Source organism: Hemicordylus capensis, chromosome 3, assembly GCF_027244095.1.
Source record: "Hemicordylus capensis ecotype Gifberg chromosome 3, rHemCap1.1.pri, whole genome shotgun sequence".
NCBI classification, from domain to species: Eukaryota; Metazoa; Chordata; class Lepidosauria; order Squamata; family Cordylidae; genus Hemicordylus; species Hemicordylus capensis.
In genome coordinates this window covers 334,487,591-334,513,359 of record NC_069659.1, presented here as the reverse complement: position 1 = coordinate 334,513,359, position 25,769 = coordinate 334,487,591, and the positions used below count along the sequence as shown (strand labels likewise).

Sequence of the window (25,769 nt, the reverse complement as noted above, 5' to 3'; positions counted from 1 at the left end):
GACCTGTAATAAACCACTGGAGTGGAATAAGCTCTGCCAAAGCATTCACATTCTCAGGGCAATAGCCCATAAACAAAGCCCACAGTAATTTTAAGTGGTAGTTACTGACTGCTCTACCCATTTTCCGCCCCCTTCAGAACAAAGCAGGAATCTTTAATACATACAGCAGGTCAGAAATGTATTGCCTTTAATTACCACAGAGGGCAATCGACTTCAATTCCACACATGGATGCAGGTTGCTAAAAAGACAAGATGGTGCCAACCTGCTTGTATGAGACCAGAGATGGGCCCACAACTACTACGAATTATTATTCCATTTAAAAAAAAAAAAACCCCTCTAGGAACATAGGCAGCTGCCATATACTGAGTCAGACCATTGGTCCATCTAGCTCAGTATTGTCTGCACAGACTGTCAGCGGCTTCTCCAGGAGGAGACATGAGCCTCTCTCAGCCTCTCTCATCTTGGATGAGAACATTTTCTCCTCACTATGAAGAACATTTTCTCCTCACTAGGAAGCTGAAGGACATTTTAAAATCATGGAGAGGTTAATGACAACTCAAAAAGCAGTGGCAGTGTCTAAAGCAGTGAGTTTTTACAAGAGAAAGACAGGAAGGTCGGCTGAATTGTATGGTAGTTAAATAGGTGCTAAAAGCTACTCACTGGGGCCATTCACACAACCTGTTGGGCAAACCTTCCCAAGCCTTGCCTTCCCCTTAGGTGATCATTGGCAGCTCGGTGGGAACACAGAGCTACCACACGATCAACCCTGCTCCATGCACCATGCTCCATGCAGCAGGGTGGATTGAGCTGTGGCTGGGACTCATTGTCCCGGCCCTCCATGAATCCCACAATACAGTGCGTGACACACATGCCGCATTGGGGGATTCCCACAAGAGACAGGCACTCTAGGCACCCATCTCTGTGTGCGGCCAGGCTGGGAGCAGCCCGTGCTCAAACACAAGCAGCAGGTAGCTGGACCACATTTGCCCATCGGAATCAGCCAGAATCCTTCACTCTTCTTCACAGGCCCTGCTCTTGGCCCAGCCTTTGACACAGATCTGGTTAGGGCTTTTTCAGTAGTGGCCGCCTGCCACTGGAATGCCCCCTTGCCAGAGGAACTTTGCCAGCCTTCCTCTCCATTGCACTTTTAAAAGAGCTTCAATGTTTTAAATGAATAAATAGATATTTATGACATTTGTATTATGCACTTTCAGACAGAAGACATGTGCCTACAATTACAGTGAACACTGAGGGAAACAGGCATGAGGGTGCTGGATGCGGTTGAGGGCACACTTTACCTGGATCCAGCAGTCCAGAAAAACCTAGCCCATACTGCAAGGCCATTATCAGAAGGAAAACTTGTGGGTAGGTTGTAAGGTAAAGGTGTGCTGTTGAGTCGGTGTCGACTCCTGGCGACCACAGAGCCCTGTGGTTGTCTTTGGTAGAATACATGAGGGGTTTACCATTGCCTCCTCCTGCGCAGTATGAGATGATGCCTTTCAGCATCTTCCTATATCGCTGCTGCCCGATGTAGGTGTTTCCTGGGAAACATAGCAGCAGGGATTTGAACCAGCAACCTCTTGCTTGATAGGCAAGGCATTTCCCCGCTGCGCCATTAGGTGGCTGGGTAAGTTGTAGATAATGTCTAAGGATGTTGCTGCAAACCTATTTTCTTGTATCTATATAGGGTGTCCCCAACCACCTAATGGCGCAGCGGGGAAATCACTTGACTGAGCAAGCCAGAGGTTGCCAGTTCAAATCCTGGCTGGTATGTTTCCCCACTGGTATGTTTCCCAATATAGGAAACACCTGTATTGGGCAGCAGCGATATAGGAAGATGCTGAAAGGCTTCATCTTATACTGTGAGGGAGATGGTAATGGTAAACCCTGCCTGTATTCTACCAAAGACAACTACAGGGCTCTGTGGTTGCCAGGAGTTGACACTGACACTGGACTTCCCTACCCTGGATTAAGCTGTGTATGAGAACAGCCTCAGAGAATGTGCTATTCCATGTGACATGATACTTTTACAAGAACTACAAATCCCCTGCTAACTGAGCAAAGAGGCACCTTTTAAAAGTGGTGGTTCTCTTTATTTAGCAGGGGGAGAGCAACTGGCCCTACCCATCCCTCCAGTGGCTGTTGCTGGGGTCTATCTTATGTTTCTTATTTAGACTGCCCTTTAGGGACAGGGAGCCATTTTATTTGTCAAAAATATTTGACAAAAATATTTGTCATATTTATCATAAATCCCAGAGTTCCATCTGGCATTCCCTGAGGACCAGCAGGAGAGGCCAACAGAGTGTGGCAGCAGGAGTAAGCAAGGAACAAGCACTATAATAAATCAAGGACATTGAGAACCTAGGAATAGTAGGAGCCCGTGCTGCCAATATAAGAGTGTATGAGTTAGGCTTCTAGTCTCCAAAGTGCATAGAATGTTACGATCTTCTGGAGAGGTCCAGTTACAGATGCCACTGGCTAGTTTGGTGGTGACCCATGACCGGGCTTTCTCTGTGGCCACCCAGGGGCTTTGGAATATGCTCCCTACTGAAATAAGAGCATCTCCTTCTCTGTTTATTTTCAGGAAGAACCTCAAGACGCTCCTGTTTTTGCAGGCATTTAATTTAATAATTTTTAACACGTGTTTTAATAACTATTTTATACTATTGTTTTATTGTCATGTATTTTAATCTGTGAGTTTTAAATATTTTACATTTTGTACCTCGCCTAGATATGTACATATCAGGCAGAATAGAAATATGGTAAATACATACATACATAAAATAGAAGAGTTGACCACAGATCCAAGGGACAGGGAACAGTGTTCTCTGGAATCACTTGTCATATCTATTGTGTCTACCAGCAAACACTGAGCTTGCATTTAAAAAAATAATTACCTCATCTTTATTGCATTGTTAATCTACAGACTCCTCCTCCACCAAGGTGATATTTTTATAAACATAAGAGGAAAAAGCAGCTCTAATTCTGCTGATCCTTACTATGACTCTGTTTCTCAATGAATCATGAGTGCAATACGTGTCTGGAAAATGATTAATAAAAAATAATAATCCTGCATGCAATTCACACGCCAGAGAATTCGAGACAAACCACCATACATACATATCAATAACATCTCAGTTAAGTGAGATTACAACCTACTGAACCATGAAACCCAATATAGCAGCAGAAACAGATAAAACCAACAAATAAAATCGCAGCGGCTTAATCTGTGGAACACCTGCTGAAATATAAGCATTTTAACTAAACTTCAGAAAGTGAGGATGGAATCAGTCTGGCAGGCATTTCAAAAGGTGGATGTGGCTACTGAGAAAGCCTGGCTTCTTGTCACTCCCAACCTTATCATCTCAAACAAGAAAGGGACTTCTCTCTTCAGACAAGCTTAGCTTATGGGGAGGCTGGCAAGAGAGGAGAGATTTCCTTAGGTCACTTGAGCTCAGGCTGTTTACAGGTTTAGTGGTCTAAACCAGCACATTTAGTGGTCCAAACCTGCAGATTTTTACATCAGTGTAATGTGCTGGGTCATTCCCACAATTAACAGTGACATTTTGAATCAACTGAAGTGTCCACGTAGTCTTCAAAAGGCAGGTTCCATGTAGAGTGTGTCCAGCCCCAAGTGACCAAGGCATGTATCATTATTGCCAGATCTTAAAATGGCTGTAGTTGAACAATCAGTCTAAGCGAATAAAAGGCACTTCCAGGAAAAACAACACTCCAACTCCTAAGTTGGACTCCCACTCTTAATCCACATCTGCCAGTTCATCCAATCTCATCCATACTAGCAGGGACTACTGGGGGGTATGTTGAGGTTGATGCAATGGTCTTGTGGTTGCCCCTTTGTTTTGTGGTTTCCCCCTTTGCTAAGCAGGGCCTGCCTTGGTTTGCATTTGAATGGAAGACTACATATGAGCACAGTAAGATATTCCCATTAGGGGATGGGGCCATAGCTCAATAGAAGAGCATCTGTATTCTTGCATGCAGAAGGTCCCAGGTTCATTCCCTGGTATCTCCAGATAGGGCTGGGAGAGACTCCTTCATGAATTACACATGTTTGTATAACTCTTGGAGAGCTGGAGAGTTGCTGCCAGTCAGTATAGATAATACTGAGCTAGATGGACCAATGGTTTGACTCAGCATAAGGCAGCTTTCTATATTCCTATGACTGAGAGGTGAGGAGAAAGCACATCTTCATTGGCAACTGACAGAAGGAAGTGGTGGAGCAAGCACATAGCTCCCCAATGGCCAGCAGTCCCCACTGACATCAGCAGCTATACATTTGCACAGGGCTGACTCAGCCACTACCTACCTCTTCCACTGCCTCCTGACAGCTTCACTAAAGGATGTGCCCACAGAACTGGCAACTCTCTTACTACTCCCAGACAACCATTCAGAGCTTCCACCACGTCATCAGCAGACTTAGGAAACCTCATCCCAGATCTCCAGATGACCACCACTCAACAAACAAGAACCAGGACAAAAATGTACTGTCAAAATAACTCAAACAAACATGCATAATTTATTATCAATGTAAATTACTACAAGTGTTACTACATGTATGTGATTGCATTGTGATGCATACTATTTTGGATAGAACATCAACATACTTATGTTATATCGAAATTAATATTTTATTTTATTTTATTTATTTATTTTATTCAATTTATATACCATCCTTCCTAACGTGGCTCAGGGCGGTTTACACTAAAATAATAAATGCATAATAATTAAAATAAAAAACCAATTTAAAGCACATTAAAATTACAATTAAAACTAGGTATCATTAAAAGCCAGGCTAAAAAGTATTTAAGGCTCTCCTGAAGGCCTCCAAGGAAGATAATTCTCTTATATACATGGGGAGCACGTTCCACAACCTAGGGGCGACAACAGAGAAGGTCCTATCCCAGTACAAAGTGCTGTCTATTACCTTCAAAGCCCTGAATGGCTTAGGTCGGGGTTACCTGAGAGAGCACCTTTCTCTACAAGATCCTCACCACTCATTAAGATCATCAGGTGTCCATCTTCAGCTGCCACCAGTTCATCTGTAAACCTTCTGGAGTCTTCCTAACTGGTAGGGGCAGCAGAACCAAGCTACAACAATGTGGTTTCCTCCCTCAACTCCTAACCAAAACTAGTGACCTAGAGGGGATACCATGGTTGGTGGTATCAAAAGCCACTGAGAGATGCAGGAGAATCAGCAGGGACATGGACACATACACACTGTCTCTCTCAATTGGCAAGTTCTCCACCAAGGGATCAAGGCAGTTTCCACTCCAAAACTGGGCCTGCAGACAGACTGATAGGGATCTAGATAATCCATTTCATCCAGGTCCAATTTATATAAGAAAGATGGCTTAAGCACAGCTAATCCCCTGGTTCTAGTCTGATTCAGTCAAGTCAAACAAAACTCACCTTAATTAGAATTACATATGTATATAATTATTTTTACAAAGTCAATGACAAAGTTCAGTTTGATCTGATGAAATCAAAACAGCACCCTACACACATTTTTAGAAACTAAGAAGGCAACCCACACTCCAGAACTCAGTTGACAAGCTATCATGATGGCACCATTACTCTTCAATGCCTGATGATTCTCCCTCATCCATTGAGCAATTGCTGCAGGGGCGTAACTACTATTAAGCAACGGGAGGCGACTGCCTGGGGGCCCCCATGCCTTGAGGGGCCCCCCAGAGACAAGTCACATGACTGTATATTGTGAATGTGTGTGTGTGTGTATCAGCGAGGGGCCCATTTTAAAATTTTGTCTCTGGGCCCACTCCAGCCTTGTTACGCCTCTGAATTGCTGTAACATTGCACACTGTTTCACAGCTGAGCACATGAGACATTCTATCTCCATCCTGCAACTTGTACTCCTTGTAGGGCCTATTTAGATGTTATTTTCTTCTGGGATTGTTTCCAGGGAGAGCTTGAGAGTTAACAAACAGCAAATATTATTTTATATATAATACATGTAGTCCTACATAGAGAGGCATAGTTCAGGAAAGGTAGCACATAAATCCCTGTGACCCTTTTTTGCTCCCCTCACCAAAGGGGAGAAGTGAATGAACAAGAAGATTAAAAAGCCCAATGGCATCTTCCACATTTTCCCATGGCAAGGGAAGTAGAGATGGGGAACCAGCAACCAGTGATTTACAGGGACAATCCTAAGGTTGAAGGAAAATCATGTTCAATTAGGCCCTTTATCTTACCATACTGAAGGGTTTTGAGAATGACTAATTCATGACAGTAATCCACTTTAGAGGGGCACCCAAGGTACATTAGCACTAGCACTAGCACTAGCACTAGCACTAGCACTAACATTTATATACCGCTTTATAGCCGAAGCTCTCTAAGCAGTTTACAATTATTTAGCATATTGCCCCCAACATTCTGGGTACTCATTTTACCGACCTCGGAAGGATGGAAGGCTGAGTCAACCTTGAGCCCCTGGTCAGGATTGAACTTGTAACCTTCTGGTTACAGGGCGGCAGTTTTTTACCACTGCGCCACCAGGGGCTCCATTAGGCTACAAAGTGTATGAGGGTTACTATAGCTTCAGATGCAGTAACTCTTTCACCCTAGGAAAGTCAGGAACAGAGGAAGTTGCCTTTTATGAGTTCAGACCATTGATCCATACATCTTAGTACCGTCTGTAATGGCTGGCAGTGGCTCTCCAGGGTTTCTGACAGGGATCTTTCCCAGTCCTTCCTGGGACCTTCTACATACACAGCATGCGCTCTGCCACTGAGCTGTGGCATTTCTGAAGCGACTGAACTGCGAACACTGCTTATCCACTCCTGCCCAAGTTCTATAATTTATTCAAGGGCTGTCAAGTCCTCACCTGAAGACAGCAGCCCACATTCTCTACAGTGTTATGAAGGTGGAACAAGCCACCCTCACAGGGAGCCAGGACACTAGCGGTGCTGCTGAAGGCTTGTCGAACAGTCCAGAATGTGGGGAGGGGAATAGTAAGCAATTTTCACTACTCTCCCCTCCATGCAAAAGCCCTGTTCACTGTCAAAAATACATCCCTGAGAGTTGCACAGCTTTAGTGGCTCACAAATTTAGATGCAGTGTTGCCTGGTCAAGCCTTAGCGTTAGCATTACAGGAGAACCTTGTTACTTGCAGGGGTTCCATTCGTTGTCTACTACATGAGTAATGGAACCGCGAGTAATGAGGCATTAAGACTATGGGGAAAGGGAAGGTTAGGTTCCAGGGTGAAGGGGGAAAGCCAAAAAAACCACCCCCAAACGGCCCAGAACATTATGTGGTGTGCTCTATGGTTTCCCCAAGTGCCCCGGGGTGCCAAAGGAAGAAATGCCTCAGAAAGCCATTAAAATCTTTTGGGGAAAGTCTGGTTTCTGGAAGAAACGAGACACGAAATGGCTCCTTGAGACAAAATAGAGGGTGGAAGTGACCTCCGTGGCCACTTCTGGCCCTCTAGGAATGGTGGATGGGTTTTAACCCTATAGTATCCATGTATACTGGAAATGGGTATCTACTAGAAACCACGTGGATACAAGGGACCATGAAGCGCAGTTCCGTGAATAATGAGGTTCTCCTGTTTGCTCTTCTTCCAAATTCCCTGCATCAGAGAACACTCATTAAGTGATCTTAACATTGCTTGGAATACATTAATGCAAGTGAAGATACAAACAGTCTACAAGACTTGCATCTTTACGGTCTCCTCAAACTTGGTATGCATCATTTCATGGCTTTGCAGATGCCTTTCATTTCAAACATATTGAACAATATACATTAGAAATAATAATTTCTATAATGGATATATACAGGAAGTATATATTCCTGTATATACAGGAAGACCACACAAGAAGACATACAGGAAGACACAGAAACAACTTTTTTTATATAGCCCTGTCTACAAAAATATTTTTGTCCTAAAGTTAGCAAAAATCACAGCCAAAGTACAGCCATTGTATAAGCCTTTCTGTATTAAGCAAGAATTTCTCAGCATGCAATTACTCTTCTCAGTTGGATGCATATTTCGCTTATATTATTAATGGAATTATAAAACAGCTGAAACATTCTAAACGAATACATGGAGATGAGATTTTAGGTGACATGTTATAGCCTGGGATTAGAGATAGAAGAAAACTGATTATTGGTAAGTGTCACTAGGTAAGTTTTGCTTCATATTTATGGTCAAATTAACAGTCTGCTTGGGATGGGAAATGAATGTTTTTGCAAGGAATATCAGATCACACTAAGAGTCTTCCATCAACCATCTGCTGCTAACATGTATTTTCCAGGGGTTGTCTTTTCACAAGGCAAGGTGAGGTGGTCGCCTCAGATAGTGGGTTACTTGGGTGCCAGGGTGCCCTGTGTTGCCTCACCTGCCTTACCCTGCCACCTTCCATCACAGGTGCAGCTCTTTGCCTTCTAGTGCTCCTGCGTTTTGCTGCTGTTACTTGCCCTGGTACAGGCACATGTGCTCTCCTCCACCTCTTCCCTTGTGCTTCAATGGACTGGTTATGAATTCCACTTCTCCCCCCTTTTCATAATCAGCCCTATAGTGCATAAAAGAGGAGGAGTAGGAGAGTGTGCAGAGCATAGTAGCAATTATTCTCGCAGCAATGAAGGAAGTGGGAGAGAGAGAGAGAGAAAGAGAGAGAGAGCGGGCAAGAGAGAGCGCGCAAAAATCAAATGGTGGCAATCGTTGATACGGGTGGCAGTTTCCCCTCTAACAGTGATTCCTAGATGTTGTTGACTACCAGTCCCAGAATTTCCAGCTGCAATGGCTTTTGCTTGGGGATTATGGGAGTTGTACTCAACAACATCTGGGAATGAGAGGGAACACTGAAGGGGGACAGAAGATATTGTTGGAAATTCTCTGTGGTGAGAGAATCCCTTTCTCATTATAGCAGAGTGCACAGAGACACAACACAGCGGAATTTAGTTAGGCATGTGTGTATGCTGAGAGTAAAGTAACTTGGAGCCAATTCATAGTTTCAAATCAATATATAAGGCATTTATTAAGGAACCATTCTAGATAGGAAAGTGAGGAGTTAGGATCTCTAATCTATCTATCTAGCTGGATGCAGATGGATTCTGCATCTTCTCTGCACACATGGGGCAGGGAGAGAGGCTTGCCATGTTGCAAGGTAGAAGGGCAGGCAGGGAAGAGAGAGAGAGGAAGGAAGTAAATCCAAGAGATTAGCAATCTACATATCGAAAGGGATAGTGTCAGAGCAGTAGAGAAGGGATGACCAATGTCTCGACCCTCTAGCCCTCTGAATTACTAGTCTGTCCTCCACTGTCTGAGACAAGAGACAGCACAAAGTCCTTTAACTTCCAACAGATATGAGGTCAGGGAGGCATCTGGCACTCTGCCTTAGGCACACAAAGGACTTGGGCTGCTACTTCTTGACTCATTTGCTTGAGTTATCTAAATTGTTTATATTAAATTATTACTTGAATTGTGCAGGCATCTAGGGCCTAGACTACTTTGCTCACTCTTGCTCTTAATTTATGGTGAGGTTTAATCTACAATGGAAATGAGGAAATCCAGAAAATGGGTTGCTGAATTGTATGAATGTGATGAAATGCATTATCACATTGAGAGGAAAGTTTAAAAGAAAGTTGCTGACTTTTTCTTTCAAACAGAACAGGAAAAATTTAGATGGTCTGAAATGGAGCCCAGGCACAACTTGTTGTTTTATGGGTAGACCCTAGCAAAATCTGATGGGTAAGGAAGAAGCTTGTCATAACCTGGATTTTTGTATCCAGAAGTTTTATTTGCCAGGTCAGTGAAGATTAACACATGAGACTGCCTTATACCAAGTTGGACTGTCATGGATTGCCCCTAATTAGATGACTTTGCATGCCTCAGTATTTAGATTAGCTGTATAAGAAAAGTGAAGGGTGCACAAGTCTCCAGTTGGGGATAGATAGATAGATAGATAGATAGATAGATAGATAGATAGATAGATAGATTTCTTTATCACAGTGATAAACCACCCCATCCAGAGCCTCTGGGCAGTGTACAACTAGTTTAAAAAACATAAAAACAAACACCATTTAAAACACACTACTTAAAACAATATAAAAACAATGTAAACACAATTTAAAACAAATTAAAATACTTAAAAACAATTTAAAAATCTTGGAAGGCCAGGCCAAACAAATAAGTCTTTAGGACTCTCTTAAAGGCCGACAATGTGCCTAAACTGCAGATATCTGCCGGGAGTGCATTCCAGAGGGCAGGAGCAGCTGTAGAGAAAGCCCATTTCTGAGACACCACCAGCCATGCTGGTGGCAACTGGAGACAGACTTCTACAGATGACCTCAACATGCGATGGGGATCATACAGCAGAAGGAGCTTTCTAAGGTAGCCCAGACTCAAGCCATTCTGGGTTTTAAAGGTAATAACCAGCACTTTGTATTTCGCCTGGAAACATATCGGCAGCCAATGTAATTGTTTCAGAACAGGCATAACATGTTCTCTCCGGGTTGCCCCAGAGACCAATCTGGCTGCTGCATTCTGAGCTATGTACAAAGGCAGCTCTACATAGAGCACACTGCAATAGTCGAGCCTGGAGGTTACCAGCTGATGCACCACTGTTTTGAGGTCATCCCCTTCAAGGAATGGACGCAGCTGTAGAATCAGCCAAAGCTGATAGAAAGCACTCCTGGCCATGGCCTCCACCCGAGATTCCAGGGTAAGGCCCGTGTCCAGGAGTACCACCAAGCTATGCACATGCTCCTTCTGGGGGAGTGTAACCCAATCCAGCACAGATCTAACTCATTCCACAGATTCTGAGCCCCTACAATGAGCACCTCTATCTTGCTTGGATTCAGCTTCAATTTGTTATCCCTCATCCAGCCCATTACTGCCTGTAGGCAGGCATTTAGAGAATGAATGCCATTTCCTGATGATGATGATGGAGGAGGAGGAGGAGGAGGAGGAGAAGGAGAAATTGCATGCATGTAAACAGGTGCGAGGAAGTGTTATGGGCACTTAAAGGTACCAACTCAGAAGTATGTGGAATTCAGGCCTGTGTCTGATTTCATTTTATATTAAGAAATGAAATAATACCTGAACTCATGGTGAACTGACACCCCAGATCTCAACTGGTCTGTGAGGGAAGAGGCAATCCAGCATTGTATTGTGAAATGGGTACTCAAGGAAGCACAAAAGCCAGGCCGAACTATCCAAATGCTAAAATGTGACTCACTATCAGATAATGTCTATGGAAGAGGCCAGAGGCTGATCTCCCCTCTCCTGTTGCAAGAAGTCAGCGTTAATCCTTGTCAATGATTAACTCAATTGCTCTCTATAGAAATTCAACATAGGTAGATGCATACAAAGAAAACACCTATAGACTGTAATTCTTACTTTACTAACACTTTAACACCTTTTGGGATGAGGCTAGCAAAGAGAAGATGCCCATTTCCAGCTCAGAGATGCAGATTTGCTTTAGGCAATGTCCCCCCCCCCAAGCGCACAGTTTACAGAAGATGAGATTCAGATTTCTCTGGACTGGCCAATATCCTGAATAATTAAAAGACATTATCCAGAAGGTAACAGCATTGTCACCCCTTTTTGGGACCCAGGAAAAGATGAGATTTGAATAGATCAAAGGAAAATACAACTATAAAGAATGAGGCTACTGGACAGAGAGCAATCAGTCTTGTGCCTACGGGCAATCTTGTGCCTACATGCAAGACCTGCTCACAAGCAATCCCAGAGTTTGCTGCTAAGCCGCGGGGCAACTAGCAGGAACTCAGTCCTTGGACAGGAGCTGTCTGTGACTTCTACGGCGCAGTGAGAAGTCAAGACTTCCCCAGCCATGGTGCTCTGACTCTCAGCCGTGCTCTGAGCAAACTGCATGCTTGATCCAAAACTCCTGTCTCCAACCAAAGGCCTTGCTCCTTCAGCTGAAGAGATCCACCGCTCTCAAGTCTCTCTGATCCTGGTAATATGCTGCCCTTACAAGCCTTGAATCCCTTCCTCCCTTCTCCTTCTTCTGCTCCCTTCCCCTCGTCCCTTTACTAATTCCTGATCTCCCCAAACCATGCCAGTCCTCAGCCTTCTTTACCCCCCCCCCTTTTCTGTCTATATCTGAATTATATTAGGCTTTAGGAAGATTTAATACACACATATGTTAGTTAGGAACACGGGTTGAACATTGGTGCTGGCTAGGATGTTCTGTTTAAATACTGTTAGTAATACTGATAGAGTGTTCCGCTTTCTGCTCAGCTTGATTGATCTTGTTATTCTTTTATACTCAATAAAGCCCATTGAATGATTTAGGATTGGTTTGATCTCCTTTCTTCTTTGCGCCCAGATCCTACATGGTCACTATATAAAAGAACTTGGTCACTTGGTGACACTATGAGACAGGCCTAATTTTATATGCTAGCTAATGAGCATATTTAGTGTATAAATCAGGCCTGGACGGTAACAGAAGCATGCATAGAATTGCACGCCATGCCTGCCCATTGTTTTCAATTAACAGCCTACTGCAAAACTCTGTGCACAGAGCCCTTATCACCAAGCTCTGACCCCCTGTGGCACAGCCTCCTTGCACCTGTTCATATGCACACAAGAGTATGGGCAGTGCTCAAGCTGCCTCCATACCCTTGCATAGTATGTAAGCCAGTATTAAAAATGAAAAATATACCAGAACTCAACAGAAAAGGTTTCAGTAAAAATAGTAGTTTACTCATATGATTTCTAGAAAAGCATTACAATACACTAGCAAAGACAGGACATCAAACAACAAAACAGAATTGATTACAGAGGGCATTATATGGTAAGTCATTACAAGGAGCCAAATCTTAATTAAAAATATTACCTACTGCTTATATTCACAAGCCGTTCCCAAAAGCCAGGCTTGAGATGTCTTAAGACATATGAATCTGCCCCTTTTTTATCCTAAAAATGTTCATGACTATACAGAAAATCGTAACGGAGCAAAATATGTCAGCATTCCAACCCCCTCTTAATACAAAACTATGTTCCATGTAGAATTTGTTTACTGCTTCTTCTTTGATCCATTGTTACTTTAAGCTTAAATATATGATTAACCTCTTTCATGTAGGTTTAAACTTCCTTCTCTAATCCTTATGTTTGACAAAAAGAAGACATTAGTTAGCTCCTAGAAATATATCCTTCAAAGACCTGAGTTTCCAGTACAAAGGTGATAAGATCATCATCTCTAGGTGAATCAAGTGACGGAATGAAAAAGGGGTGAGTTTATTTCGATATCCATGTCAAGCCCATTATCCCATCTAGATCACTTTTGTCAACACTGACTATCAGCAGCTCTCCAAGATTTCAGAGAAGGATCTTTTCCAGCCCTACCTGGAGATGAAAGAATTGAACTTGGGGCCTTCTGCATGCAAGACATGTGCTCAACAACTAAACTTCAGCCCTTCTCCATGAAGTCTATCGTGTCGGTGTGATAACAGCATACCTTTAAGTACTAGATATTAGGCTACTGAAGATCACTGAGAGTGCCAAAGAGGACTAGGTTAACCCGCTGCATATATGTAAAGAGAAACCTGGATTAAGTGTGGGCTGGTTCATATGATAGTTTCTGTTCAGCTCCATTCCTAAGTGATTAAGATGCCAGCATACCATGAGCATGTACGTTTACCCCATCATAGGAACATAGGAAGCTGCCATGTACTGAGTCTAACCATTGGTCTACTTAGCTCAGTATTGTCTTCACAGACTGGCAGCGGCTTCTCCAAGGTTGCAGGCAGGCATCTCTCTCAGGCCTATTTTGGAGATGCCAGGGAGGGAACTTGAAACCTTCTGCTCTTCCCAGAGCGGCTCCATCCCCTGAGGGGAATATCTTACAGTGCTCACACTTCTAGTCCCCAATTCATATGCAACTAAGGTGGATCCTGCTTAGCTAAGGAAACTAGTAATGCTTGCTACCACAAGACCAGCTCTAAGCACACAGTTTCTTAATTGCACAGGAGCACAATTCATCCCAACCCCCTCTACATGCAGTAGTATTTGGAGCATATGTGGAGGGATGGTTTAGGCCAGGGGTGGGGAACCTTGGCCCTCCAGCTGTTTTCGAACTACAACTCCCATGATCCCCAGCCACAATTATTGGCTGGGGATGATGGGAGTTGTAGTTCAAAAACAGCTGGAGGGCCAAGGTTCCCCACCCCTGGTTTAGGCAAACCACTGCTGAAGCAATGAAGGAATGGTGAAGCAAGGAGAGGTGCACTCATGGAGCACTCATGTCTTAATTATATGCTAACAGGGCTGGTAGGAAAATATCTTCCACATTGCACTTGAAATGTTTCATCTTTAAATAAAACCTTTGTTTATGAATGACTGTCATAACAAAAGTAATGCTTGAATACAACGGTTGGCATCCCTATTGTAAACTGGAGACAAAGGGAACCATTTGATTTTGGATTCTGTTCCTTTCAGCCTTCTGAACACGTAGTGTTTACACCTGCTTTCAGATCACTGCTCTTACATTCAAGTGAGTGTAAAACAGAATGCACCCTTCTAACAAGCAAGCAAAAAGAAATGTACTGTTTACATAAGAGCATGAAATCTGAAATTTGGGCTATAGCTTATTGAAATACTATGTACTGCAGAAAGAGTTTGCATAGTATATCTTGAGCAACAAGGGAAACCTGCAGCTCATTGTCTGAATTTCTTGATTAAGTGGCAGATGGCAGAAAAAGAAGAAACAGCTAGAGCCAGATCATAAGATTTGGCACCCTGCCACTTTTCTCCATTACTCCCAGCAAGATTCCTCAACTTTTCTGCTCTGACATTCATTTTAAAAAAGAGTCTTCTTTCCTGTTAAGAATCAGGTTGCTATACTGAATTTGGCCAATAGATATAATACAGCAACTCAAGGATGAACTATATTTAAAAGACATACATTACATATATGGCTACGGCAATGCAAATGGTCAAACCATATTTACTTGAATCCAAGATTAGTTTTTATCCAGGTTCTTTAATGCTGTCAGTAATCCAAAAACCTTCAGTTTAAGATTAGAGTTAAAATGCTTTACATTTTCACTCGTGCTCTAAAAAGAATGGAAATTGCAAGGTGCCCATCTTAACTTCCCAACCCAACCCATCTAAGGTGCCCATCTTAACTTCCGCGCCATGAAGCTGTAAAGGCTTTGCACAGTATGGTATATGATGATGGTTTTAGAAATGAGGTTCCATGAACTCACACTTTGCCTTGCTCAGAGATGCCAGGCAGAAATTCATCAGGGGCATCTCCTCTAGGAAGTGATTAGGGAAACTGCACCTGTTCAATGTCTGACTAGATGCAGCCCTCCACAGCCCAATGTCCAACTGAAAGACCAAGACAAAGAGGCAGTTCCCACGATTAGTGGGAACTGCCTCGGCAGGGTTAGTGGGGAGAGCAGGCTTAGCCAGCGCTCCCCGCAGATGACCCAGCAGTCTGCTCCGGGCAGCCGAATCGGCTGTCCACACGACTGCCGGCTCTGTTGCAGAGCTGGTGGGGGCTGGGGGGATCGAGGGCCATGAGGCCCCCAGAAGCTCCAGCATGCCCTGCGCGAGAGTACTTAGGGGAGGGCTACTTAAGTGGGTTAACAGCTTAGAGGCCACCGGGCTTGCCTGGTGGTTCTTACGGTCAGGCAAAACCGGGCTAGGCTCCCCAGCCCGATTTCGCCTGATCGTGAGAAGAGCCTCAAAGTGTGGGGGCATGGAGCCTCATTTCTAAAGCCATCATCATATAACAGACTTTACAAAGCCTTTACAGCACCTTAACTTGCAATATCCATTCTTTTTAGAGCACGAGTAAAAATGTAGAGCATCTTAACTCTCATCTTAAAGCAAAGGTTTTTGGATTACTGAATTTCCAGGTGCTTTAAAAAGGGAAATCTAATTAGACACTATGGGGAAGAGCTTACCAAAATCATAAGGTAGAACTTCCTGATGTTGAATACCAAAAACTTTGTATAACCTTCAATTAAGATAAAGTCACACTCCCCCCATCTGAAAAAAAAAACAACAACCCACAGAATTAAATGAAATCAGTGAATTCAGTAATAGTGACAGTTTCACTACTATGATTGATGTTAATATCAATAAATGATTATTGATAATTATTATGATTATTCAGCAGTGTGAATAAGGAGACTGCAAGAAGCAGGTAATTTGTGTTCACTTTAAATCTGTACGTTGTTGTTTTTCTCTTAATAACACACACACACACACACACACACACACACACACACACACACACACACACACACATCATTAAAAATAACATATTCTTTAACAATCATGTCCAAAACTACAGGTTATCTTCCCAGAAATTTCCCATAAACTTCATAGTTCTGCTTGATTTAATTTCCTTCAGGATGATGTTATCAGCAAAATAATATAAAGGTTGTACACAAGTGACACAGCCATTCTCTCTCTCTCTCTCTCTCTCTCTCTCTCTCTCTCTCTCTCTCACACACACACACACACACACACACACACACACACAGAGCAGCCATTCACTCTCACACACACTGCAACCTAGAGGAGCACTTTGCAGCCTAGCTAAACAGAGTGCATCTCCTTTCCCCTGCCTCCCGCTTACACCCAGATGCACAGAACAGCATGCCAGTTTTGGCTGGAGGTCAGGACAAAATGCACATGGTTTTGAAGAACCAACAACTGTGGAGTAATCTACAACCAGAGTTGAACAGCGCTTTTTCTAAGGCAAAGGAACAGTATTATAAAAAGTAAAGCTACAGTGCAGGGAGGAAAGAAGAGGGTAGGGAAGGAAAGTGAAGGGCTATGCTCCCAAGGCTCAGGCAAGGAAGGGGCTGACCTCCATACTGGTTGTGGACAATGCTGTGGGCACAGCAGCTTCAAAAATCCTACTGAACAGACTCTTTTAGCAGTAAACATGCAATTTTCAGCCTCTTAAAATGCAACTTTGAGGTTCAATTGTGAAATAGATGGAAATGAAGAGACAAAAGTCCCATGGTGCTGTAAACAGGTTTATTTGAGCCCAACGCGTGTCGGCCGAAGCCTTCTTCAGGGGCAAAATATTATCCAATGTAATCCTGTTACAAAACCATTTCTTCAAAAATAGGAAACAATATCTGAGAGTAGCCAAAGCTAATGAAGCACATTTGGAAAATATCAGCAAATGTGCTTCATTGGCTTTGGCTACTCTAAGATATTGTTACCTGTTTTTGAAGAAGTGTTACAAGATTACATTGGCTAATATTTTCCCCCTGAAGAAGGCTTCGGCCAACACACGTTGGGCTCAAATAAACCTGTTTACAGCACAGTGAGACTTTTGTCTCTTCATTTTTATCTGTATTTGGTGCTTCTTGTTTTTCTTCATCAATTGTGAAATAACCATTGACTGGGTCCCAGAGGGATATACAAAAGGCACTTTTCTAGCATGCAGTCTAAAGGCTGAAACTATGCAAATGGACTACAACGTTATTTAAATACCACTTCATCAGTCCGAAAGAACTACGCCAGCCCTTTAAACCCCTATTCAAAAGAGAAAAGCTTTAAACTGATCTATCTAAGCCATTTTTCAACAGATCTTCACCATATTTGCAGGGCAGGTGTCTCTTATCACCTAGTAAAGGAGTGCTGATGGCCAGGCAGATTGGACAACTTGTTTTGAACTTATAAGCAATAGAAATGTTCAGGGCTTATAATGGTGGAATGTTGAAACTATTCTCTGTCTTAACTATACTGGCATCACTGTGCAGTATAATAATTCAGGGGGTCGAATTTAATTCTGAGTCCTCTTCCTTTTGGGTGAATATTGGTGTAACCTATATTTAATCTGTATTTTAAAAAGAGGTTGCCTTAAATTCAGTCACCTTCAATTCGGGTAAATATGGTATTTACTGAAGCTGTTCTCACACGCACCCTAACCTAGACTGAGATAGGCTCTGCATGAGAACTGCCAGGATCAGGCCGAATCCTGATGGTGCAGTGCCGCCTAGGCCAGCTTTCAAAACTGGCTCTTAGCTGGGGTTAAAGTATCGAGTGAGCCCTTAACTCAGGCTCTGAGATCGTGTGTTCACTGAGGTTACATTAAGCCCCAGCTGACACAGAGATGGGCTAGGGATGTGCAAACTGGTTCAAATTCAAACCGGTTCAGTTCGATGGTTTGAATTCAAACCGAACTAGCCATCAGGTTCGAGCTGCAAGTTCGAATTTGAATGAAACTGGGGGTGGTTCATTTTGAACAGGTTCGAACCAGTTTGAACCTCCAAATGTGGGTGGGGTGGTAGCTGGCACCCATGGGTACCTACCACCCAAACCCCAAAGCAATCGGACACTCGTACAATTTTTAATGAACTTTTGATTTTTATTTTTATTTTTTTCTCATAGGGTATAATGGGACTCAAACCAGTCAATTATTCCCTATTGTGGAGCACCCATGGGTGCCAACAACTATCCAAACCCTGAAGCAACCCTCCTACAATTTTTTATGAACAATTGAAATATTTTTAATTATTTTTCTCATAGGGTATAATGGGATCCGAACCAGCCCATTATCCCCTATTGTGGAGCACCTAGGGGCACAAAAGTGGGGTGGGTGGTAGGCACTGGGTTTTGTTGTTTCTGAGATGTTCTGAGTGTAGATTCTCTGGTAGCATATGAGATTTTCAATGACAAACCATGAATCCACCCTCATTTGCTACCAAATGATCTACACTCAGAACACCTCAGAAACAACAAAACCCATGGGGGTGGTTGGCACCCTCTGTGCACTACACCACCACTTGCTCTGGGCCACCCCAGCACCCACCAAGTGTAGTTATGGGGCTGCTGACAGCTCCATACTTCTTTATGGAGAAAAACCTTAAGCGTAAACTTCAACAATCACTTAAAAATCAGCCCTCTGCCCAATTCCTTTCAAATAATTCTGATAGCTTCCTTGCCCCCCTTGGGAACTACCACCCACCACACTCTGCTCTAGGCCACCCCTTTCCCCCTGACATGAAGCTATACATTTGCTGAAATCCTCATTATTCCCTATGAGGAATTCAAAAATACTTTAAGAATTCACCAATAATCGGAGGAGTGACCGATTGCCTTGGGGTTTTGTGGGTGGTAGGCTACTGGGTGCCTACCACCCACCCCACCTTTGTGCCCCTAGGTGCTCCACAATAGGGGATAATAAGCTGGTTCGGGTCCCATTATACCCTATGAGAAAAATAATTAAAAATATTTCAAATACTCCTCGGGCGGTGGTGGGGAGGAGGTGAGAACAGCCTTCCCCCACCACCACCACGCGGTTGCATGGATGACCTGATTGTGGGTCTTACTTCTAAGTACATATGTGCACACAAGTTCACAAAACACATAGGATAAATTTAGCTCTAGGTAGTTTCCCTTTTAACAGATCTATAGGCTGTTTCAAGTCCAGGTTCAAAAATAAGACCAAACACAAAGATCTCATTTCAGGAATAGTGAACTATCATGCTTGTGCTAGATAGCCTAATGGTCTGACTCAGTATAAAGCAGCTTCATATATTCTGAATGTGGGCCAGGACAGATGATGCACCAAACCTCTCTGAGAGTCTTTCCACCCTCTCACAGTCAGCTCTTGACTTTTTGCTTCAGTGTCTAAAGTAAAGTAAAGTTGTGCCCTCAACTTGGTGTCGACTCCTGGTGACCACAGATCCATGTGGTTTTCTTTGGTAGAATACAGGAGGGGTTTACCATTGCCTCCTCCCATGCAGTGTGAGATGATGCCTTTCAGCACCTTCCTACAGTGGGTATAGGAAAGAATCACCCCCTTTGATAGACCTTAAATTCTGGTTCCCTTACATCCTGAAATGAAAACACAAAGAAAATTCCCTTCACCAGCTGTACTTATCCAATGCAACCTATAACATCCAACTGAAAAACATCACAATTACAGTCCAGAAAAAGTGTCAGAAATAAAAAACAAGAATTACTGAGATTGAAAAAGGATCAAACCCCCCCCCCCATGTCAATATTTTGTTGAACCACCTTTTGCTTTAATAACAGCCTTGAGTCTGTTGGGATACTTCTCTATCAACCTTGCACATCTAGACGGAGCAATATTTGCCCACTCCTCCATACAGAACTGTTCAAGTTCGGTCACATTGGATGGCAGGTGTTGGTGGACTGCTATCTTCAAATCTCTCCACAGATTTTCTATGGGATTTAGGTCTGGGCTCTGACTGGGCCACATGAGGACGTTCACTTTTTTCTCCTTCAGCCACTGTGTGGTCAATTTTGCTGTGTGCTTCGGATCGTTGTCATGTTGAAAGGTGAATCTTCTGCCCATCCTCAACTGTCTGGCAGAGGGTAGCAGGTTTTCTTTCAGAATCTGACGGTATTTTGCCCCATCCATTTTTCCTTCTACCCTAATGAGAGCCCCATTCCCTGAGGCAGAGAAACACCCCCACAACAGGATGCTGCCACCTCCATGCTTCACTGTAGGTATGGTGTGTTGTGGATGGTGAGCTGCGTTGGATTTACGCCAGGTGTACTGTTTGGTGTTGAGGCCAAATAGTTCAATCTTGGTCTCATCTGACCATAAGACCTTTTTCCATTTGGCATCAGAATCTTCAAGGTGCCTTCTGGCAAAGCTCAAACGAGCTTTAATGTGGCCTTTCTTGAGAAGTGGCTTTCTCCTTGCGACCCTCCCGAACAAGCCACATCTGTGGAGCGCTCGTGAAATTGTTGTCACATGCACAGAACAACCACTCTTTGCCATGAAGTCCTTTAACTCCTTCAGAGTGGCCATTGGCCTCTTGGTAACCTCTCTCACCAGTTTCCTCCTTGCTCTTCCATCCAGTTTGGGGGGCCGACCAGATCCAGGGAGGATAGCAGTCCACCAACACCTACCATCCAATGTGACCGAACTTGAACAGTTCTGTATGGAGGAGTGGGCAAATATTGCTCCGTCTAGATGTGCAAGGTTGATAGAGAAGTATCCCAACAGACTCAAGGCTGTTATTAAAGCAAAAGGTGGTTCAACAAAATATTGACATTGGGGGGTGATCCTTCTTCAATCTCGGTAATTCTTGTTTTTTATTTCTGACACTTTTTCTGGACTGTAATTGTGATGTTTTTCAGTTGGATGTTATAGGTTGCATTGGATAAGTACAGCTGGTGAAGGGAATTTTCTTTGTGTTTTCATTTCAGGATGTAAGGGAACCAGAATTTAAGGTCTATCAAAGGGGGTGATTCTTTCCTATACCCACTGTATATCGCTGCTGCCCGATATAGGTGTTTCACATATTCTGGGGAGCATACCAGTGGGGATTTGAACCAGCAACCTCTTGCTCGCTAGGCAATTCATTTACCCACTGCGCCATTAGGTGGCTATATTTCAGTATCTGCTCAAGTCAAAATATCTAATAACAAAGACCTCAGTTATACATAAAACCTCATTAAACAGCTGGATACAGCAGCTGCTGGGTAGGACAGAGTCCTCTTATGCATAAGCCTCACAGACGATAACTTCTCCCGCCTCCTACCTTGCTTTTTATGACAAAATGGGAGCGTGCCAAGATCCAAAATTTGAGGAGGGCGCTTGTCCTACCCAAATAACGATCATGTGCACTAGCCTACTGAATGGATTCATATGTAATTCTAAACCATGGTTTGTGTTCTGGACATACAAGCAAATCTTTGTTTATAGAGTTTTCCCCACATTCCCTGCCTCCCTAATCGCAGCCTCCAAGGGTGAAGCAACATCCCAAATGTTGCCAGATCAAACGTAAAGCCAAATACCATGGTTCCCCCAACTCATATCTCAGTGGTAGAGCATCTGCTTTGTATGCCCAAGTTATCAGATTCATTCCCTGGCATCTCCAGATAAGACTGGGAAAGACCCCTGTCTGAAACCCTGCAGAGCTGCTGCCAGTCTGTGAAGACAATACTGAACTAGATGGACAAATGGACTGACTCAGAATAAGGCAGCTCCCTATGTTCCTTTGGTTTGCAAAGTAACTCGAACTCTGCTTTCAGATCCTACCTTGATGGCCATTTAAAAAACATGGGGGCCTCTTCCCATGACCCGTGAGAAGGGCACCAGAGCAGGCTGCAGGGAAGGTGGGTGAAACCTATCTTCCCTGCAGACAATCAAGGTGCAGTTGCTGGGCGCGCTCCCCAAACATCCAAACAATTACCCACGTGCCAAGGCAGCAGTAGGGCCGGGATGTGTCATCCCAGCCCTCAGAAATACTGTGATGCACCACACAAGTGCATGGTGCATCATGACGATCCCCCCTCCCCGGGCTCCCCACAGTCTGGCAGCCGCTACCAGACAATCAGAAAAAGGAGGTTAAGGGAGCGCTCGTTACCTTAACCTCGTTCTGAAGGGTGGCTATTTAAGCAGGTTTGCCGCCATGTTGCCGCAGGGATCAGCCCGATCCCGGCAGTTCACACATGTGTGCAAACTCCGGGTGCCGACAATGAGAGAGGCTGTCGTGCACTCGGGACAGGGCCTTCTCTATTGCTGCCCCCAGACTCTGGAATGCTCTCCGAGTGGCCATTCGTTCCTCGGACTCCATCACGGCTTTTAGAAAGTTTGTAAAGACTTGGCTTTTTACCCAGGCTTTTACATAATCATTTTTACTGCTGCTTCTTGTTTTATGCCTGTTTTAATATGTTTTTATACTTTTAGCATGATGTTTTTATTGTATGTTTTTAACTTTTGTAAACCGCCTTGGGGCTATCTTTTAACGAAAGGCAGTATAAAAATGCAAAAATAAATAAATAAATAAATAAATAAATAAATAAATAAATAAATAAATAAATAAATAAATAAATAAAAAAAACCCGGGCTGGGCTCCCTTAGTCCGGTTTTGCACAGGCATGTGAATAGCCTCATGGTTTGCAAGACAGTGTTGGTTCAGACATCACAACATACTAACTACGCTTATTTTTACAATCCCTAAGCTTAAGTACCATCTCATTGTCCTTAAGCACATCACTTTATTCCCCCACCCAATGAATACACAGCACCTGTTATATGAGAGGAAATAAAGGAGTGTATTAGGGGACAAAGCAGTTTCTTGGTGTAAAGCAAGACATAATATGATGGAGTCCTTGAAACTGGCTTTTGTACGTATTCATGAAAATGGGGTGTTGCAAAGAAAAATCAGCAATATCATAAAATATGACATTGTCTAGAAATGGAGACAACTACGCCACAACAATGCTTAGCATTGGACTATCGTACAGCACGAAAAAAACCCAAAACACAATCATACATTCTATTATGAAAAGGAAAATGTGGCCTAATTAGTTCATTTAATAATTAGTTCATTTAATAATTAGTTCATTTAATTTGGAAGAACTAGCAGAGGCAGAATATCATAGTTATTAAGAGTGCATCTGGTCCCAAGATTTTCAGCAGTAGCTTCCCCTTCAAGGACAAAACAACATATAGGAAAGATAATTAGATCCTCATCTATTTAAAACTTACAGAGGGACCCAAGGGAAAACTATTATTCCCTGATATTTCAATAGCCTAATTAGCTTTGGGAAGCTTCCTCACCAACCTGTGGCCAAAGGGGCAAGCCTGGAATCAAGCACATTTTAGCAAAACATTCCTGTTTCGACAGCAAAGTGAAGGACAGATGGTACAAGAAGCACATTTTTGAGTAATCAGTCATTTTCAAAGTATCCTAAGGGGAGAAGGTCCCTTTTGAAGCAAACTTGCCAGCTGTATCTTATGCCACGTGCATCCAGTGGCATAAGATGATTTTCTTGAAATTTCTTGAAATTTCTTTTTCCACTCAAATAAATGTCTAGCTCTTGAGACTGTATTTTGCAAAACAAAACTTTTGAATATGAGAACAGTTCTCAGGGCTACATAGCTTTGACCCTCCAACTGTTGCTGGACTACAGCTCCCATCATTCTCAGCCACAGCGGCCAGTAGTCAGGGATGATGGGAGCTGTAGTCCAATATCTGAAGGAGGGTTGAAGTTGTGCAGCCCTGCCACAGATCACTGCTATAGACAGACAATGCTACAAGCTAAACTCTGAGCCTCATGTTGATACTAAAACAAATCATGCTTAGTGCTGCATTTATCCCCTGCTAACTGATGCAGTGGGGAAATGCTTGACTAACAAGCAGAAGGTTGCCAGTTCAAATCCCTGCTGGTACTATATCGGGCAGCAGCGATATAGGAAGATGCTTAAAGGCATAATATCAAACTGCAAGGGAGATGGCAATGGTAAACTCCTCCTGTATTCTACCATAGAAAACCACGGGGCTCTGTGGGTGCCAGGAGTCGAAATCGACTTGATGGCATACTTTACCTTTAACTGAGCAAGGAGGCACCTTTTTAAAGTGGTGATTCCCTTTATTAAGCAGTGGGAGAGCAACTGGCCCTATCTATCCCCAGCACAGCATCCCTCCAGGCTGTTGCTAGCGTCTATAGTATGGGTTTTTTTTAAAGATTGTGAGCCCTTTGGGGACATGGTGCCATTTAATTTAATTTAATTTATATCTATGTAAACTGCTTTGTGAACTTTTGTTGAAAAGCGGTATATAAATATTTGTCGTATTTGTATTCGTGCTATTGCACAGCCCATGTATGCACCAGGTGTCCTAATTCTGGACAATAGGAAGAAAGCAACTTGATCACTCGCAAGTTGCATCTACAATGGTATGCAATCTTGTGTCTTCATGCTTGCCAAATGTCAAGGTGATCACATGCAGAAATGAAAGCCCTCTTAATTTCCAAGTCTGGCTCTGCTGATAAAAACAACTTGTACTGCAGCCAAGAGGAGCCAATAGTAATACCAGGCTTTCACACCCTGATGAGAAATTTGACTTTGTGATCCAGCTACATGTCAGCCATCTAGCACTGATGCACAGCCGTAACAAATTCATTTACACCCACTGACAAACAGAATTTTGCATCTCTTGGTTTGCATTTTCCACCGATCATAAGCAAAGAGTCATCTCTCTTTGATGCTCTGTCCTGAGATGACAACAACAAAGCTCTACTTGCCTGTAAATATTTACAAAGGGAGAACCCTTAGAAAAAAGGATAAATTGTACAAAACATCTGTATGACTGCACATTTTATGCTTTACATATTAAGATAGTGGAGAATGCTGTTACCTTTGCAGGAGAAGCAGGAACCTGCGAATCCCACATTAGAGGTGGGATCACTGGCAGACATCCAGACTAACTTTCCATGATATACCAGATTTTCCACTGGGGGGAGGGAGGCGCGGGGCGGGCAATGTTCAGTGACCTCCATTTCTCTCTATAGTTGCCTGTGCATCCCAAAATAATCTCCCTGAGCGCCCCCACCTACGCACAACTCTCAGGGGCAAATTTTCCGTAGGCACAACTGGCTATGGAGGGAAGGGGAAACAGCCAAAAATTGCCCCTCCCACAATACAACATAAAAACTTGACACACACAGAGTGGATGTTGGCCACTGGAGACTGAGGACAAGCCAGAGGCCACTTCCCAAATGGCACTCTCATCTAAGAGCCCCCCGCCAAACAGGGGATTCTTGTCAGGATCCCATTTCCAGCTTCAGACTCTCCCTGATCACTTCTGAGACCTCAGGAACAGCATAATGACAACAGGCCTGGGCCAAATGAATCCAGCCGCTCATTGAGGTAATTTGGGGAGACTCTGGACAGGACAGAGGCCTGTCGGAAGCTGTCCATACATTGTGGAACCTTCCCCTGTGAGGTCCATCTGGCCCTTTCCACCACTGTTTTCTGGAAAGTAAAGACCACCCTTTTCTACCAACCCTATGGTCTGGCACAA

The 25,769-nt window shown here is 43.4% G+C and overlaps 1 protein-coding gene and 1 long non-coding RNA gene across 11 annotated transcripts in view; one reads left to right on the top strand and one right to left on the bottom strand.

The window, feature by feature from the left end:
* Positions 1 to 25,769, bottom strand: part of LOC128350055 (multiple epidermal growth factor-like domains protein 6) — a 339,846-nt gene that overhangs the window by 178,467 nt on the left and 135,610 nt on the right. The gene's annotated exons all lie outside the window — the stretch shown is intronic.
* The window catches only part of LOC128350058 (uncharacterized), a 38,404-nt gene continuing 38,064 nt past the window's right edge, over positions 25,430 to 25,769 (top strand). Inside the window, exon 1 of the long non-coding RNA XR_008319141.1 lies at positions 25,430 to 25,615. This is a non-coding gene — a long non-coding RNA (uncharacterized LOC128350058). The remainder of the gene's footprint in view (positions 25,616 to 25,769) is intronic.